Source organism: Bombina bombina, chromosome 2 (assembly GCF_027579735.1).
Source record: "Bombina bombina isolate aBomBom1 chromosome 2, aBomBom1.pri, whole genome shotgun sequence".
NCBI lineage: Eukaryota > Metazoa > Chordata > Amphibia > Anura > Bombinatoridae > Bombina > Bombina bombina.
In genome coordinates, this window is record NC_069500.1 from 1,266,286,298 (window position 1) to 1,266,303,094 (window position 16,797).

The following is a 16,797-nucleotide window of genomic DNA, read 5'->3' on the forward strand; positions in this document are numbered from 1 at the left end:
GATAGGCATAGGAGGATTCATCATAGGCACCCTGTACAATGTGTACATAAGGATAGGGACCTTGGTACTAGGGAGAGGGTAGGTAGGGACAAGGGGAGGCATGGTAAGCACACCAGTGCCAAAAAACAATGTAAGAGGAGGAGGCCACTTACAACCTCTGAGGAGTCTGACTCTAGTGCTGCTGAACAGCGTGCCACATCACCAAGGCATAGAGGGCCAATGTTTACGCCAGAGGAAAATTTGTGTCTTGTGTCTGCTGTGCTGAAAGTCCGGCACATCTTGTTTTCGTCCAGTGTTTCCTCCTCGGCAAATCAAGTGGCATGGAACACTGTTCGTGATGCTGTCTTTGCAGTTGGAGCAGTGGAGCAGACAGCCACCTGTGTCAAGCACCGGTAAGTTTTCAAAAACAATTTTCTTTTATAGTAAAAAACTAACTCTAGTGTGTGTTAGCCTGTGTGTACAAACTACACAGGCCAAAATGTGTAAACTAAAGAAATACATTCAATTAATATTATTTTTCATTGTCATGGCATCTTTATTTGAAAAAGCAGGAATGTAAGTCAAGCTTAAAGGGATAGTAAACTCTGAAAATTTATTTCATGATTCTGCTAGAGCATTTATTTTTTAATCAACTTTCTAAATTACTCCTATTTTATTATTAATTTGTCTTTTTTCTCTTGTTATCTTTATTTGAAATTGTAGTTTGATAAGTTAAGGACATGACAGAGCCTGGCCATTTTTTGTTTTAGTACCCTGGCGAGCTTTTGAGATTGGTGGCAACATTTAACAAACCAATAAGCAAGTGCAACCCAGGTTCTGCACCTAAAGAATGCTCATTCCTGCTTTCAAATAAAGATTCCATGTGAATGAAGAAATAATGACTTACTATTAAATAATATAATTGTTTAAATTTTCATCTCTATCTTGAAATAAAATGTTTGTGTTTACTGTTTATTATCCATTTAAGGCCTTTTTTATAATATTTACAGAATTAAAGATGGAAACTTTGCCCAACCAAGACCAAATATATTTATTTTTTGGATTGTATACACCCTGTTCCAAATTATTATGCAAATTCTAATTCAGTGTCACAAAGATTTTTTTTTTTTTTTCAGTTTAACTTATGGATGGCATTGTGTCTCAGGGCTCTTTTGATCACTGAAAACAATCTTGGACACCTGTGATTATTAGATTGCCAGGTGAGCCCAATTAAAGGAAAAACTACTAAAGGAGGGTGTTCCACATTATTAAGCAGAGCACTATTTTCAAGCAATATGGGGAAGAAAAAGGATCTCTCTGCTGCCGAAAAGAATGAAATAGTTCAATGCCTTGGATGAGGTATGAAAACATTAGATATTTCACGAAAACTTAAGCGTGATCATCGCACTATTAAGAGATTTATGGCTGATTCAGAGCACAGACGGGTTTGTGCAGATAAAGGCACATTGAGGAAGATTTCTGCCAGATCCATGCATCGGATCAAGAGATCAGCTGCTAAAATACCATTACATAGCAGCAAACAGATATTTGAAGCTGCTGGTGCCTCTGGAGTCCCACGGACATCAAGGTGTAGAGTCCTCCAGAGTCTTGCAACTGTGCATAAACCTTCCATTCGGCCACCACTAACCAATGCTCACAAGCAGAAATGGCTGCATTGGGCAGAAAAATACATGAAGACTAATTTTCAAACAGTCCTGTTCACTGATGAGTGCCGTGCAACCCTGGATAGTCCAGATGGATGGAGTAGTGGATGGTTGGTGGATGGCCACCCTGTTCAAACAAGGCTGCGACGTCAGCAAGGCGGTGGTGGAGTCATGTTTTGGGCCGGAATCATGGGAAGAGAGCTGGTTGACCCCTTTAGAGTCCCCGAAGGTGTAAAGATGACCTCTGCAAAGTATGTGGAGTTCCTGACTGCCACTTCCTTCCCTGGTACAGAAGGAAGAACTATGCTTTCCGTAATAAAATCATCTTCATGCATGACAATGCACCATATCATGCTGCAAAGAATACCTCTGTATCAATGGCTGCTATGGGGATAAAAGGAGAGAAAGTCATGGTGTGGCCTCCATCCTCCCCTGACCTCAATCCTATTGAGAACGTTTGGAGCATCCTCAAGCAAAAGATCTATGAGGGTGGGAGGCAGTTTACATCCAAACAGCAGCTTTGGGAGGCTATTCTGACATCTTGCAAACAAATTCAAGCAGAAACTGTCCAAAAACTCACAAGTTCAATGGATGCAAGACTTGTGAAGCTGCTATCAAATAAGGGGTCCTATGTTAAAATGTAACGTGGCCTGTTAAAATGTTTAAAAAGTTAAAATGTTGTTCAAAGTTTGTTTGAAATAGCTTTTGATTTCAGTAAATATGCTGCAAACACAACAATTGACAATTTTCAGTTCTTTACAACCTATAAAGTGTTTTGAAACTTACTGTGCGTAATAATTTGGAACAGTGCATTGTAAGTTTTTTATTTTGAAAAAAAATACTGTTATCTTTAGGAGGTTTGTTCAATAAAATTTGCATTGTACTCTTAATAGTTGATAACATGAGAATTATACTGACTGTTGTTTACATCAATTATTTAAGTAAATGAGAAAGATATCATTGGCATAATAATTTGGAACAGGGTGTATATTTGTCTTCTCATGATTTATAAATAAAGGCAAGGGATAAACTTTAATCAACTTTATGGGGCACAAAGTCAGATTCAAACGTAAAGGGACACTTAACCCAAATTATTTCTTTCATGATTCCGATAGAGCATCAATGTTTTTTTTTATCAATTTTCTAATTTACTCCTATTATCAAATTTTCTGTGTTCTCTTGGGGGTCAATGTATTAATGTGCGAGGGGACAAGATACGATGTAGCGTATCATGTCCTCCGCACATCGATAAATGACGACAGCTGCGTCATAACTTTTCCGGCGAGCCTCAGGGGCATGAAGCCCTGTATAGAGCTTGATAAATTAACCCCTTGGTAACTATCTTTATTTGAAAAAGAATGAATGTAAGCCTATGAGCCAGCCCATCCTTGGGTCAGTACCTGGGTAGTGCGTGATGATTGTTGGCTAAATGTTGCCACCAATCAGCAATCGCTATCCAAGATGCTGAACCAAAAATTGTTCCATTTCTTAAGCTTTACAATTACATTCCTTCTTTTTCAAACCAAGCTCCAAGGAGACTGACTAAAGAAAAAAAAATAATAGTATTAAATTTTAAATTTTATTAAAATTCTATGCTCTACCTGAATCGTGAAAGAAAAAATTTGGTTTCAGTGTGCCTTTAAATATTCATTTATGGGGCGGAGCCAACTACAGAGCTGACTGGTCGCATGAGACCGGAGCTCCCTCTACAAAACAGCTTTTTCCCCAGTAAAAATCTCCCTTTAATTCGACAAGCTCTCCCAAATTTATCCTAAATACACCCTCAGGCATAATACTTCTTAGACCTCTGCATTTTTTTTGTTTTCTTACCCTTTTTTTTTATATATTAATCTATATACCCCTGAGGACTGATCACGCCTCTAACATCCAGCCCTGCTCCACACTTCTGGATTAGCGATACCTCGCTATGGAGCGCTGAAGTAACCTCCTACCTGCTCCCTCCTGGCTTTCTCTGCCTCTCCGGTGGCTCCGGTGACTAGCTGGAGACCGGGGAGGCCCCGGCACACCATCTCTTGGAGCTTCAGAGGCTCCTAGGGATACAGGAGAAAAGCCCGCGAACGGCGGCCATCTTTGACTCTGCAGCCGCACTTTACTCAGTACCCGAGTTGGTCCCTGGCAGCGCCTAGTCACACGGAGCTTCTTCTGCAGGTACTCGGCTAGTGGAGAGAAGGCCTTGATACCGCTGGAACACCTCAGGACCCCTTCTTCCCAGGTAATCTTGCACCGGGGCCATCTGCAAACCCCCACAGCTACCTCCGATCCTGTCACACGGCCTCTACTTGGGTCTGCATCAGATGCTAGTGGGTTCCCTCAAAAAGGAAACAGGGAGAGGAAAATAAAGAAAAAAAGCAGGCACAAATCAGTACCCTTGCCCAGCTGTAGCGTTACTCTTAAGCTCCCAGTCTCAGAATACATGCAGCCAAATTACACACTGGAGACAAGAACTTTCCCTGACAGCATAAATTTTATACAGGACACTTTATAGCAGACCCAGCTCACTGAGCTACACAAACACTCCAGCACTAATTCAGACACTATACCTGCTGCATTGCAAGCCATAATTAACTACTAGAGGTCTCCACATCTACTTGAAGCAATTTCATGGACACTTAACACCGCGGCTGTGGAATAAGCTGACAAAACCTCTTTTTTTGCTTCACACAGTCTGAGCCTTTACACCCTCCTGGGTAAAGTCCACACTGAGCAGATCATCTACATAATTTATAACTACAGACACTGCTCTGGGACCACACTGAGTTACTCTGCAGAACTTTTGCTGGGGACTTTTAAAATCACCCCTCTTATTGAGGCCACCTCACGACTCTTCCCCCCAATATAGTCTGCAGAATTTGTATCATACCCAGGTCACTTGCTACCATTGTGGAGCCTCATCCTAGAGAGGACACTCTGCACAATCTATACAGGAGCAACATCTCTACTCCCCTGGACGCCCCCCTCTCCCCCCTTTCCCGCGTCCACCCCTAGGGCGCGGGTCATATCCTTTCTCCTTTTACCGGTCTCGCCCAGAGGTGGTACATCCCCAGGAGAGGGGGAATCGCTCACCTTTCCCACAGACCTGCAGTGAACTACTGAACCTCCCTATCTACACCCTGATATAGGAAAATGATGGGCTAGAGCACCTGGCTTTGGAGGGGCGGGGGTAACATCCCCCCAAAAATTCATCTATCATTGATTCAGCAACCTCAAGCCTGCACCTTTAAATTCTACTCTCTGGATAGCCTCTCACCTATGACATGGCTCAGTCTATCAAAAGAAAACCAAAGCACCAGGAAAATCCTAAGAGGACTCTCACGGATCACTTCCATAGTAAAACCTTCTCAGATCCTGAGTTCTCAGGAGAGGATTCCAGAGATTCAGCAGCTCCAGGGGCAGATAATTCTAGACCTGAGGTAACTCGCAAAGATAAAACCACACTCTCTCAATCAACTTTTCTAGAATCCATCAGAATCTTAACTGATAAGATGGACACTCACTATTCGTCCCTAAGGCAGGAGCTCCGTCACTCAGTTGGCGAACTGAAACGCGAGATCTCTTCTCTGGGAGAGAGAACTGAAATCCTTGAGAGGAAACATGAAGATTTGGCGACTGATCATGCCAACCTCTTAGCTTACTCTCAATCACTAGCAGAACAAATGTCCGATCTCGAATCCAAGTTGGCAGATAATGAAGACAGATCCCGCCGCAACAACCTCAGGATCCGCGGAATTCCGGAAGATGTCTCTACATCAAACCTCCAACAATACTTGGTTACATTGTTTAAGATCATCCTTGACTCCACCACAGATCAAGATCTCCTAATGGACAGAGCACACAGGTCCACACGCCCCCGTAACTCCATACCTGACACTCCCAGAGACGTCATTGTACGCCTACACTACTACACCACTAAAGAGAAGATCATGAGAGCCTCCTTCACTAACAGACCCCTTAAGGAACCATACAACAAGTTACAGATCTTCCCTGACCTATCTCCATACACACTAAACAAAAGAAGGACTTTCCATCAGTTCACCCTGGCTCTCAGACAAAACAAGATCAAATACAGGTGGGGATTCCCTGTGAAGTTACATGTTCAATACCAAGATTCATCTCACACAGTCTCCTCCTTAGAACAAGGCATGAAACTCCTCACCACCTGGGAACTCATTAGCCCCCCTGGACTACCCCCCAGGAAAAAAGGAAAAACAGGTGATCTGGACCCCTCAGCCTCTGAATGGCACTCCAGAGCCTCTACTCCACTACTTCAAGACCTGGGATGACCCTTATGTCCTATCTGAAGTTACTTGTTGCACTAATATCCCTTTTCCTGCCCCTTTGAAAGACTGTTTCTTTCCATTTTCCTATTGGACTTACCTCCAGGGGTTATTTTGGGATTGGGGGTGTACATACGGGTACACATCTTACTCTTTTTTCACCCCCCTATCCTAGGTCTCCCTACCTGGACGCTTATTACGAACATTCGACGGACAGGTAAGCCTAGAGCCCACACACGGGTACATATCTTACTCTACTCTTGGCTCACGGCTCCTTATTTTCCTATACAGTCCTGATAAAGTCTTATTATGACAAGTTTATATATCGCAAGTTTACTTGTGATTTGTTAAATGTCCGAAATGTTATTTTTCTTGTTGATTTTGCTCATTAAGTTATTGCATTCAGTCTTTGTTCTTTCTAAAGGAAATTTAGGATTCAATGTATACAAACTTAACACAGGTATTATTGGTCTAATTTTATTAGCTCACCCTTCTCTTAGTATCCTTTTGTCCTTTATTCTCCTCTATCACCATTGCACTTAGCTAACTAAAAAGTTGTTATCAGAATTTATGCTCTAGGTTAAATGTCCAGGTCAACAAGGCCATATTTACTCTCTCTTATAAGTTTTCTATACCACCCTCAAGCTCTTATTACTTGTGATTTGTTAAATGCCCGAAATGTTATTTATCTTGTTGATTTTGCTCATTGAGTTATTGCATTCAGTCTTTGTTCTCTCTAAAGGAAATTTAGGATTCAATGTATACAAACTTAACACAGGTATTATTGGTCTAATGTTATTAGCTCACCCTTCTCTTAGTATCCTTTTGTCCTTTATTCTCCTCTATCACCATTGCACTTAGCTAACTAAAAAGTTGTTATCAGAATTTATGCTCTAGGTTAAATGTCCAGGTCAACAAGGCCATGTTTACTCTCTCTTATAAGTTTTCTATACCACCCTCAAGCTCTTATTCTCATATCCACAACTGTCATGATACCTCCATTAACCTTCATGTTCTTTTTACATTTACCTCCATCCAACTCCTCTTCCTCCCTTACTACTTATCCTCTCACCACATACGCTAAATCATACCTTTCTATACAGGATAGTCCTTATACAAATATCTACTTATCCAGTTCTCAATATTCTACACATCATCACCCTCTAATGAATCATCTCACCCACCTCTCCATCCAACATTGGGGGGCTCTACCCCCGCTTCCTCTCGGCCCTCCCTCCCACGCCTCCTTCTTACCTCCTACTCGAACACTGCCACTATTTCTACCCCTTTCTACAGGATTGCACTTTTTTTCTCTTCTCCTATTTCCTCCCATCTACCTCCCTCCCCCAATACTTATTCCACCATTTGTCCCCACCTCTCACTTCCACGACTTACAGCTCCGTCTACCCGTCCTCATATTAACCCCCCACTGAATATACATTCAAGGCTCTGCCCCCCCCCCTTCCTCAATCCCCCCCTCTCCCTTCACCATATACTCCTCTATTTACGATAGCTCAACTCAAGGCCTCTTAACATATCTCCTCACCCCTTCCTACCCATATCCCTCTCCTCCTTTTATACAAAGCGGCTCTGGCCCGCTGTTTCCCTTCTCCCGAAATATATATCTTTATAAGTGAAGTTAACTCTTGCTCCCTATCTCTATAATTGGTACTCATCCACATTTTTCGGACTCTACCCGACCCCTCCCCCCCCCCCTTTTTTTTTTTTTTTTTTTCTCTCCCCTTCTTTGTCCTTCTCTCTCTTCCCTATACCCCCATCTACTGATCACAACCCAAGTGCACCATGAAAGGCCTACATCTTCTAACTCTTAATGTTCAGGGTTTGAAGTCCCCTACCAAACGAAGCCTCCTTTTTAACTATTTACGTAAAAACCACGTAGACATCGCCTTCATTCAGGAGACACACTGGACTCACGTATATTCCAAACGATACACCTCCAAACACTACCCAACACTTCTAGATGCAACATTCCCATCGAAATCTAGAGGGGTAGCTATCTATATAGGCAAGAATGTCCATTATGATCAGATCTATACCGAGTTAGATCCCCAAGCACGCTATATTATCGCTGTCTGTAGAATAAATACCCACCTAGTTACCCTCCTTAACATATATGCACCGAATAGTAAACAAGTCAACTTCCTTAGAACTTTACTTAAGTCTATAGCTTCTATACAGCAGGGAGACCTCATAATAGGAGGGGACTTCAATCTCGTATGGGATATACAATTAGACAGATTAGGACCTCCACTCTCTAGAAATGATAGAGCAACCCACTCCCTATCCTCAGCCCTCCAATCACTAATAGCACTACATGACTTATATGACGTTTGGCGTGCTCTACACCCACAAGATAAGGAATTCACTTTCTACTCTTTTCCACATAGATCACATACGCGCATAGACTACTTTTTTGTATGTGCCAAGTTCCTTGACAATGTCTATTCTACTACTATCTCCCCAGTTTCGTGGTCAGATCATGACTCACTCCACATGCAAATAGGCCCATACACCCGCCCACCTCCTCTCACTTGGCGCCTACAGGACTGGACTCTTACAGACCCACATCTTAAGACTTCCCTACAGAACATAATCACAGATTATATCTCCCTTAATGACAATGATCAGACCTCAGCACAAAACCAGTGGGCCGCCCTGAAGGCAGTGGTGAGAGGCCACCTCATCCAATTCGAATGGGAGGCTCGGGCAAAAGGCAAGTCCTCCTTATCCTCTTTGAATATCCAACTTCGCCAACTTAGAGCAGACCTATCTCACACATACTCCCCCTCTCTCAATGACAAAATCTCAGACACTATGAAACAAATCCAAACTCTTGAACTCAAGAAAACCCAATCCATGTTAGAGAAGTATAAAAGGATTTATTACCATTTTGCTAACAAAGCCTCCACGCTTCTAGCCAACAAACTTAAAAACCGCACAGCCCAAGCCAGAATCATGTCCATACGCACTCCCCTAGGGACACAGGCTACTGCCCCTCGTGAAATTGGCAACACTTTCAGGCAATATTACTCTGACCTTTACAATATAGAGTCCAATCTGGAATCTCCGGCCTCCTCAGTCCAACATATCTCTGAGTTCCTTAGATCCCTTGCCCTCCCCTCATTATCTCTCGAGGACTCCTCCCCTCTGACATCCCCGTTCACCACACAAGAAATCTCAAACGTTATACGCAACCTAAAATTAGGGAAAGCCCCTGGCCCAGACGGATTCACAGCTAGGTTTTACAAGACTTTCTTACCTCAGATCCTCCCTATCCTCGGTAAGTTCTTCCAAGACGTACTATCAGGTACCCCTCTAGCAACTGAATTTCTAGAAGCTACAATAGTTACCATTTTAAAACCGGGTAAACCCCCTGATTTGTGCAGCAGCTATCGACCAATCTCATTGATTAACACTGACACCAAAATATATGCCAAACTCCTTGCCAATAGGGTTGCAAAAGTTATTCCCTCCCTTATAGCGAACGATCAAGTTGGTTTTATCCCGAATAGAGAAGGAGTCGATGCAACTAGACGAATCCTGGATATTCTACATCTTGCGGACTACCGGCAAATCCCCTTCCTGGCCCTGTCACTAGACGCAGAAAAAGCGTTTGACAGGGTCAGGTGGGAGTTCCTATGGGAGGCCATGACCATTTTTGGTTTTCCTACCTCCTTTGTAGGTGCGGTTCAAACTCTCTATAACCGCCCCACGGCTACTGTTCGCGGGGTGGGGTTCCAATCTCCCAAATTCACGATTGCAAATGGTACCCGACAGGGCTGTCCCCTATCCCCACTGTTATTTGCCCTCACTATAGAGCCCTTAGCTCAATCTATCAGATCAGACCCTCAGACATTAGGATTAACAATAGGTCCACATACCCATAAAATTTCCCTCTATGCAGATGACATCACTCTCTTCCTCACTTCTCCTGACACTTCTCTCCCTGCAGTCTTTACTCTCCTCGAGAAATTCGGTTCACTATGCTTCTATAAATTGAATGTAACTAAAACTGAGGCCCTTCCCATAAACATCCCTCCGCAAACCCTCTCTATACTACAGTCCACCTATCACTTCCAATGGAAATCTTCTTCGCTTAAGATTCTAGGAGTTCACCTCAGCCCAGATCCCCTGACCACGATATCACAGAATTATACCGATAGACTTCCGGAATTTAGGAAGTTGCTGGATTCATGGGAGTTTAGGGAGATCTCTTGGACAGGCCGTATTGCCGCGATAAAGATGTCCTTCCTCCCCAAGGTCACATATCTTTTTAGATCTATTCCTTACAACATCCCGAGACCACTCCTTAATAGATTTCAAAGTCTAATCACTTCGTATGTCTGGAGAGACCGTCGTCCTAGGACTTCGGGCCGCACACTCGAAAAACCGATCTTACAGGGAGGCCTTGCTCTCCCGAATATGATCACATATTACAATGCCGCAAGACTCTCACATATCCTTCGCTGGAATGATCCTGAGAGACATCTCTGCTGGTACTCTCTAGAATCCTCACTATTGCCCTCAAATATAACCCTCCCCGACATAATCTGGATCCCCCCCCATCACAGACGAGACGTTGATGGCCTGCATCCTATTTTCAGACACACACTCCGATTTTGGGACCAAATCAGACACCACTCAGACATCTCCCCCCACCCCTCTCCAGCCATGACAATCTCTGCCGCTCTCTTCTGCCTTCCAGACTCCCACCATGACCTATGGCCACAGGTACACGCACTACAGGTCTCCGACCTCTATGAGCTAGATACATGGCTCTCACACCCAGCAATGTGTGCGAAATTTCAACTTCCACCTAAATTACACTTTGAGGGATTCCGATTGAGCACTCGCTTACGCACTTGGGGTTACCCTAAACAAACTCTACGCCCTTTAACCACATGGGAGAAAGCATGGCGGGGAGCTCACGCTCTCCGACATCTCCTGACCCTTCACTACAATTTACTTATTAACCCGGCTCCTTCGCAAAAAATCTCACAGCATCAGGCCTGGGAGAGAGAAATCGGTCTTACCCTTACTCTAGAGGATTGGCATGCCAGAATTAAAACAACCAAAAAGATCCTCCATTGTGCCACACTGTGGGAACTACATTATAAGATTTTGGTCCGTTGGCACCATGTACCAACCATCCTACACAAGATCTATCACTCCCAATCTCCAGAGTGCTGGAGAGGATGCAAGATGCTTGGTTCTCCACTCCACATATGGTGGTCTTGCCCAATAATTCAGCCATTATGGAAGAAAGTATTTACACTCCTTCGGGCATTAGGCCTCACCCCCCCATTTACCCCTGAGGTTGCCCTTTTACACATGCGAATGTCTGACCTTACCACCTCTGGAGAAGCACTCACGATGTATGTCCTCATGGCCACAAAACTGACCCTAGCTAGAGCTTGGAGAGAGGAGAGGTCGCCAACTCTCTCTCAGGTAATCTCATCTACACATTACATTGGCCAAATGGAACAATACTCGTTCAGAGTACTTGATAGCACTAATGCCTTCCATGAAATTTGGCTCCCATGGCTCACTAGGTTCCCCAACTGGTCCTCAAGCCCTTAAACCACACCATAGACTCATTAATCATCTTCTGCTTTCCAGTTCCTTCACCCCCTCTCCCCTTTTTTTTTTTTTTTTTTTTTTTTTTTCTCTCTCTCCTCTCTCCCTGCTTCTCTTCTCCTCTCTCTTCCCCTCTATAACCCATTATGTCCGTCTTATATAAATCCCAGTATTCTATATCTCTATCATGTTGAGTACCAATATCATCTTTAAACACAGACTCAATATCTAAACCTGTATTTACAAAGCATTACTTCCAGAAAAGAGACCCACTTACCGTATAGACTTGCTTTCATCCTTATTTCCATGTTTCTTATTCACTCTTTCTTTTTTTGTTATATAAAAGTATGCAATATTTGACATTTAATTGTATTATTCAATGACATTACATTGTACCTCCAATTTTATATCTGTTGGCATACTGTTGTTTAATATGTTGTCTCAATAAAAAAAAAAAATTAAAAAAAAAAAAAATATTCATTTATAAAAAAATTTATACTTATCAATTTATTATCAAATTCACTTTGAGCAGCGCCGCCCTCATGCTTTTCTTGTGCAATTTCCTCTACTCTCCACTGCACATTCAGCGTTGGTTGTAATATTTTTTAAGTCCAGGTATGTTTTTCTCATGCTGCAGTCTCACTCTTTCTAGTATGTGCATGACAGCATCAGCCAAACATACCTTTCCTTATAATATAAATATCTTATTGTTAAAGGACCGCTCATGCTGTTTAATAAATAACATAATTAAGAAGTAGCTATAGCTAATAAAAATACAATGCAATTCTAACACTTCATTAAAATGTATATAATTATTTTTATACCAATTATTTGTTTATGGTCACCTGTATATGTGACAGATATCATCCAATCACAGACTATGGGGCATATGTTGTATCAAGCTCCGAATGGAGCTTGATGCCCCGTGTTTCTGGCGAGCCTGCAGGCTCACCAGAAACAGCAGTTATGAAACAGCGGTCACAAAGACCGCTGCTCCATAACCTGTCCATAACCTTTCCGGACAAAACTCGCAACAATACAACCCGATCGAGTACAATCGGGTTGATTGACCCCCCCGTCCTATTGTCCGCGAGTATGCAGGGGGCGGCGTTGCACCAGCGGCTCTTGTGAGCAGCTGGTGCAATGCTGAATAGGTCGAGCGTATTGCTCGCCGTATTCAGCGAGGTCTGTCGGACCTGATCCGCACTGTCGGATCAGGTCCGCCAGACCTTGATAAATATGCCCTATATGTATACCCTGTGAGCTTCTGCACATGCTCAGGAAGTTATTACATAAAAAGACTGTAAATTTATATAAATGAAGTAAATTATTAAATGTATATACTTAAAAGGACATGAACCAATGTTTCTTCTACGATTCATATAGATAATTCAATTTTAATTAAATAACTTTCAAAATAACGTATATTATTTCATTATCTTCCTTCTCTTGTTATCATTTGTTGAAATGTTTTTCTAGGCAAGCTTTGGAGCAGCAGAGAAGCTATTTTCTCGCTGTTGATTGGTGGCTGCACAGTGCATATACATATATTTCAATTTTGATTGGCTCACCCAGGTGTTTTGTTAGAAATTATTTGTGCATTGCTGCTCCTTCAATAAATGATAACAAGAGAATGAAATAAATTAGAAAATCGAAGTAAATGCGAAATTTTTTGAAAATTATATCCTCTATCTGAATCATGCAAAATATTTTGTTTTCTTTTCATGTCCCTTTAACTTTCCAATTATCTGATCTAGCTGATTAAGAATCATAAAACTTTATTTTGACTTTATAGTCCATTTCAATGTATACCAGATAAGCAAACACTGTACTAACTTAAAAAAAAAACAAATTTATTTGTTACATAACTAAATTTTACATGCATATAAAACAACAATAACCTGTGATTTTTTATATATATATATATATATATATATATATATATATATATATATATATATATATATATATATATATTTCTATTAATCTATCCATCTCTATAATAAAACTTTTTAAAACTTGGTAAAGGTCAGGCACTGTCAGTCATTTCCAATAGCTCCGCTGGTATTCTTTGGATGTATCAGATGCAAAATGTAAGAAATCCTTATTTTCAAATAAAGTCAGTATAGTTTTTCAATGTTTTTTTTTTTTTTTTTCTAACCAAAAATATGTTTTTATTTGATTTATAGGTATTATGATTGCAGGGCAATTGTCAAAAAGAAAATGTCATTGATGCACTCCACATCAAAGAGTGTGCGTTTCAACAGTTGGGAGAAGGAGGTGCGGGACAAGCTTCTTGAATAGTCTGTTGTCACTGGTGTCCGTAGCTCAAGTAGGAGAGACGAATCTGTCAGGCAAAAGAGAGCTGGTGAGTAAAATTAAATATATGATTACTTTGATTACTTTGCATGGGTGTGGAAATAAAAAAATAAATACAAGGGAATAAAGTGGAAGACAAGACAATTGATTTATCCTTTAGCTATTACAATTTACATTTTTTTTTTTTTAAGCAAATAAAGAAAGACCCATATCTGTAAGGCAAAAATCATGTATGACGGAAGTTGCATTCTAGGCAGCATACATAGTTACATACACATATGTCATAACTCAACTTCCATCATCCACATACATTTCTTGTGTATGTGAATTGTGTATGTGAAAGATGGAATATGAATGCATCTGGCATAGTTGTATATGACAGAATCAAAATCACACTTTATATAAGGCCGGTGAGGTAGCTTGATTGTCAAAATGCCCTGACTACAAAAGCCTGTTCAAAGATACAAAGGTTCAAATCCCAGCAGGGCCAATTCAGCCCTTAATCCTTCTGATGTCGCTCAAATGAGTACCATTAAATTTATTAATAATATCAACTATAACTATTCACCTGCCGATTTTTTTTTAATTTTGAGAGCAAGCGCTGAAAATGCGCTTCAAGAGATTGAGTCCCACTGTGAGAACTGTGAGAAAGGCGCTATATAAATACTAGTTATTATATATATACAGGGCCGGACTGGGACCAAAAAGAGGCCCGGGCATTTTAGGGCAAAGAGGCCCAACCCCCCCCCCCCCCTACCATTTCTCATTTGATTTTGTCAAATGGTTGTTATGAAAAAATTAAGTAAAATATTAAAAAAAATAATAATAAAATAAAAATAAAGTGCAATATTCCCCAGTCCCCACCCACCGAGGACCAGCAGCCCACCAATAAATAGATAATATTGTTGTGCTGTGGTGCAGCCACGTGACATGGAGGAGACTGAAGTGAAGTCCATGGCACGTGTGTGTGTAACAGTGTAATCCCCATAAGGCTGCTGTAGCCCACAGCAGAGGAGAGACTCTCAGAGAAACAGTGAATTTTTGTACAAACATAGCCTAGTACTACAGGCTGCTTAGGCTGCCTAAGCAGCCTGTAGTACTAGCTAGGACTGGAACTAAGTTAGTTCAAGTTAGGATAGTAAATGAATCAATTATTCATCATCAATCATGTTATGTATATAGTTATATAATTATAAGTTATATATTCAGTAATGTTTTACTACACCGACCATTGCCAACTCAAAAGAAAAGGTCCTCTAAGTCCCTGTCTGAGACCAGCAGAGTGACCTCCTATCTGCCCTGCTAAGTTGAAGCCAGCCTGCTTGAGCATCGAGTCGTCATCAATCCCCAGACCCAGGGAGGACTCAGGGGACCCACGGCCTGGCCCGGCCCGGCGGTAGCATTGTTTTTAAGTTCAGGCCTGAGGCCTCCTCCTGGCCTCCACACTGACACCCACATCACGTGACACACAGGCTGCCGCGGCCCGGCACTAGTCTATCAGCCCCCTCGCAGCCTGAGCCTCTGTGTCACGTGGACCACCCGGCACGCGGCATGAGTGTGCAGCCGCATGCAGGGTGTCCCTGGGCGCGTGTGAGTGTAACATCACTCACAGTGCGTGCGTGCTCAGCCTCAGTCAGACCCAACCAGGCCGGAAGTCTTCCGGCGGAAGTAGTGTAGTGCGCCTGTGTGTGCAGCTTTGCTCGGCCGATAAGAATTGGGAAATGGTGCTGCAGCCGCTGGAATGCCATTGGAATGAATGAATGAATGTTGTTTGTAGTAGTAGTTAGTAAAATTAAATTATATAGTAAGTATTATGATGAGCAGTGGCACTGAGCAACTTGTATCTATGTTTGTGTGCTGCAGCCAGCTACAACTTGTATGGCGGTTTAAGTGGCCCTGTGAAGTGAACTGAGTACTAGACGACTACTTCTGTGTGTGTGACCATTGACCAAATTCCAATTATTGAAGTTAAACATTAACATTTTATTTGTTATATTAAATAAACAATATTTATTTGTTATATTAAATATTTCCAATTCCAAATCAACATAAAAAAAATTCTCAATTTTTTTTTGTATACTGTGTAAAGCCCCGCCCACCTTCACAGTGGGCGTGGCTAAACTACCCCGCGGCCCACCGGGCAAATGCCCGGTCTGCCCTATGGCCAGTCCGGGCCTGTATATATATATATATATATATATATATATATATATCATCCTTCTCCCTCACCATGGCCCTTCTTTTGTGTTCCCCTCACTCCCCTATGCCCCTTCATTTGTTGTTCCTCTATATCCTTTTTCCTCATGTCACCTTTCTTCTCTTTTCCTCCCAAGGCCCTTTTTTTTGTCTTTCCCTACCTCACCAATACCTGAATTTTATACGCTGTGGCCTTTGCATCCTTTTTTCTGTAATGTGACTTCAAATATTTAAAATATAAAAAAATTGACCATCACATTTAAATGCCTATTATGGGCTGTTGACAAGATTTCCTATATATATTTCACTACCTGGCCTGTATAGGTTTTTTTGAAAATTATGATTCATTCATCACTAATAACTATTGTTCACTAATACACGTGTTAGACTTACCTGTCTCTTATCCTTGATGTTTTCCAGATCACTGAAAATACTCTGCAGTGTGATCAGCCCCAAGCACGTCTCAGCCTAGTTCTGGTAAGTACCTAAATAAGGAATACAAACATAGGTTTTAGAAAAAAAATGTATTGAAGATTAGATTTCTACTCCCAGAGTATTACATTCAAATAGTACCCTGTCCCAGTTCCCTAGCCCATCACTAATAACTATTGTTCACTAATACACGTGTTAGACTTACCTGTCTCTTATCCTTGATGTTTTCCAGATCACCGAAAATACTTTGCAGGGCGATCAGCCCCAAGCACGCCTCAGCCGAGTTCTGGTAAGTACCTAAATAAGGAATACAA